The sequence below is a fragment of the Pseudochaenichthys georgianus genome, chromosome 10 (assembly GCF_902827115.2).
Source record: "Pseudochaenichthys georgianus chromosome 10, fPseGeo1.2, whole genome shotgun sequence".
Lineage (NCBI taxonomy): Eukaryota > Metazoa > Chordata > Actinopteri > Perciformes > Channichthyidae > Pseudochaenichthys > Pseudochaenichthys georgianus.
In genome coordinates, this window is record NC_047512.1 from 18,663,852 (window position 1) to 18,667,357 (window position 3,506).

The 3,506-nt window shown below is 34.9% G+C and overlaps 1 long non-coding RNA gene across 1 annotated transcript; it reads right to left on the minus strand.

The window, feature by feature from the left end:
• Positions 1 to 1,946: 1,946 nt before the first annotated feature.
• On the minus strand, positions 1,947 to 3,260 carry LOC117453676 (uncharacterized). The gene is made up of 3 exons (XR_004552922.2): positions 3,200 to 3,260; positions 2,327 to 2,392; positions 1,947 to 2,035 (listed from the first exon to the last, which is right to left on the minus strand). It is a non-coding gene; the product is annotated as an uncharacterized lncRNA (long non-coding RNA).
• Between the last annotated feature and the right edge of the window lie 246 nt (positions 3,261 to 3,506).

The window sequence follows — 3,506 nt, forward strand, 5'->3', positions numbered from 1 at the left end:
CACACACACACACACACACACACACACACACACATACGTGTTTAAAGGACATATCAGGACTTGTGAAAAAAACGTGACAAATGGGGACATGCCTTTCCAAAGGTCCTCGGGACCTGGGAATAAAAGTGATTAATATCCATTTTTCCTGGATGACATCCATCTATTGAGATTTTGTCTAATGCTATATTTTTCGGAGACCTGATTTTAATACTACTTATGAGGACATGAACAGGTTTATGTGACATATGAGCCCCTTAGCAACACACACTGATATTTCATGTTTATATGAATTGTGACCCCATAGATACACACTACATTTTCAAGTTTAAGGGACTTATGGAGACCCAGTAATACACAAAATAGAGTCTGTATTTGCAACTTTGCCTTTATTACTTATGTTTGAAATATCTGCATAAAACATTAAAAAACTAAAACTTCAACGTTAAATAATTAGTCATGTTCGCCAGTCAGGTAACCTCTGACACGAAAAGTCTATTCATATGAACTTGTTGATACAACATATTAAAACTGAGCAGTCCAGAAACATAAAAAAGCTAAGTTAAAAAGGTATATAGCATTTAATTGTGGTCAGTTTACTCTTAAAGTCTTATAAATAAACGCTTATGTGAAAAAAGGATGAAACACTTTATTTGTTTCTACATTTAATGAATTCCTGGCAAAATATATAAATTGAAGTATAAACCAGAATAGGAGAAAATAGGAAATTCCTTTACCTAACAATAAGGATATTATGCTTGATTCATATTGCAATAAGATGGAACCGTGGTGACAGGCGCTGCCTTTGATTAAATAATTGTTAGTCAACTAAAAGTCACAGGATTATGTCAACTATCCAAAATGTAGTGCTTTTTAACTACAAAACATGTCTGAGTATTATTGTTGCCAGAGTTGGGTTCATAATTTCCCTGTTATGAGAAAGACTAATCGCAACAACTTAAAAACATTGTTTGTTGACTTAGAACCTAACAACCAATTATTTGGTCATATAAATTGTAAAATAACCTTTTATTACACCCAGAATAGACCACCCACAACCCAGAAACGTTAACCCCTATCCTCCACTGTTTGAGACAGTGAAGTAGATATGGCATGTTTGAAAGGAATGAGCAACTTTCTCTTTAGTGTTTTTCTTGTAAAAAGCACGTAATTAACTTTTTATTAAAACTTCCAGCTTCTACGAAACATGACAAGTGTACACTATGTTTAGTTAACCAGTCTAAATAAGGTACAACATTTAATATAGTTTACCAAAGTTACCATAAATGAAGCATGTTACAAGTAGCCCCCACTCCGAATTCTTTCTTAATAGTTGGAAGACCACATCAAACAACTTGTGGGCAAGAACAAATCAATGGTGACAACTTGGGAAATAATGATGGAATAAACAATCTTAGTACTAGTTATATTATTTGTTGAGACAGAACATAGTCAAACCTTATTTATGAAAGACATGATGGCATAACTGTAAATAATCGTCAAAAACACATTTTCTGTTGGCTGAAAGTGACCACGAGAGGGGGGTTGGAAAACACTTCCAAATTCCTCATGGATGCATCTCAACATATTAACATTTGGCAGCTACAGTCAAGCTTATGTGACATGCTTGTACAAGAACAAAACTAATTAAATAATTCAAGTAAAACAAGATAATATCAAAACCAAGCCTAGTACACACATTAACACAAGAGGTCTGAGGTTAGGCTGATTATTAAATCCCTACCAATAAAACTGCAGGGAATGAAGAAACAAATATTATTTTTAAACTAAAATTGTACCTCAGAAGAAGTTGGCATGTTCTAGTCCTATGTATTCATCTTCCTTTTGAATGCCATGATTCTGTTGTGAATGTAATATGTGATGGCAACCCAGTCCCTGTCTTTCAGAGCTACTGGCTCTGCCTTGAGACAGGAGTCAGTCCTTTTTACCTGGTACTCTGCATCTTGTTATGAAAGGATACAAATGCCGCTCAATAGCCTTCACTTCGTCACCTGTCCACTTGCTTTCATCTTCCCAGCTGTCATAAATGGAAACAAGACACAATGTATTTGAGAAATTGCTCTGTTAAAGTGAAAAATGGGGGATATGATAGAAAAAAGTATAGTTTGTAGTTAAATGATAGCATCATCAAATGTGTGTGAATGATGGCCTCTGTGATCAGTGTATGAATGTTAAAAATGTTGGCATACATTTGCTTGTACTGTAAAACACAGTAGTTGTACAACAAACTAGAAATGTCTTTGAGAAATCCAGTTAAGATCAATTCATTTTTCTAATAGAGTAATGTAAATACAAAATGCTTATTTACCTTGCATTCCATTGGAGCACTTTGAGGAAGCTTTGTTGAAGTGAAGTGTTGTGTTCTTCTGTGAATCTGAAAGGATAAATTAGAATATAATGCATGATAAAAGCACATACTGCCATTCCTTCGAAAGCAAGACTTAATAATTGTTTTCACCATAAGTATATTTACATCAAATATTGTGTTATTTGGGTTCCAATATAGAAATAGTTTGAACTGTACAATATCTGCTACCCAAAAATATGAGGACGATCTAACACACACACTCTACACTCGTTGGGTTGTACCATATGGGGACGTTCTCTGAAAAACATCATGACTACACAACCTAAAGACGATATCTGCTACCCAAAAATATGAGGACGATGTAACACACACACTCTACACTCGTTGGGTTGTGCCATATGGGGACGTTCTCTGAAACACATCAAGACTACACAACCTACAACAAAATGAGGACATGACGACTGAAGTTACATAAAGTCAGTGTTCCTGACTTCTGAGGTGTGCTGTTGTTGTTAAAAAAACTGAAACCCCATAGTAATAAGTATTGATCTACATCCCTATTAATTAAATCATGTAAACTGATACACATTAGGTTAAATTGGAAAATACATTTGCAAAAGGAGAAACAACACAGAATTTAGGGGCAATAAAGATAATTTTCATGTTATAAGAGGTAGATTCTGCCATCAATTGGTAGGGTATATCTTTCTACTATGCTATTTAGAAACAAGTAACAGTTATATTGAGATTCTGCAATTATTAAACGATATATTAATTGTAATGAGGTAAACAGGCATTTTATGTAGGCATTGGACTTGATTGACACATGAATGTACCTTGTATAGAAATAGTCTACAGTACATGTTTAATTACCTGTTGGAGGGATGAGGTGGATCTCTGGCTCGCTTCAGAGTCAGCTAAAGGCTGAGCCGTGATCATGTCACTCAGTTTCTGCATTTTAAAATACAACAATAACGTGTCAGAAATCCATTGACTTTTCATGTAGGGGACACAGATTTTAGTAAAAACAATTCACATGAGGATCTGGGCTTATAACTCAAGACTCTATAGAAATAGGTTTAACTGTACAATATCTGCTACCCAGCAATATGAGGACCATGAAACACACACACTCTACACTCGTTGGGTTGTACCAAATGGGGACGTCCACCAAAACACA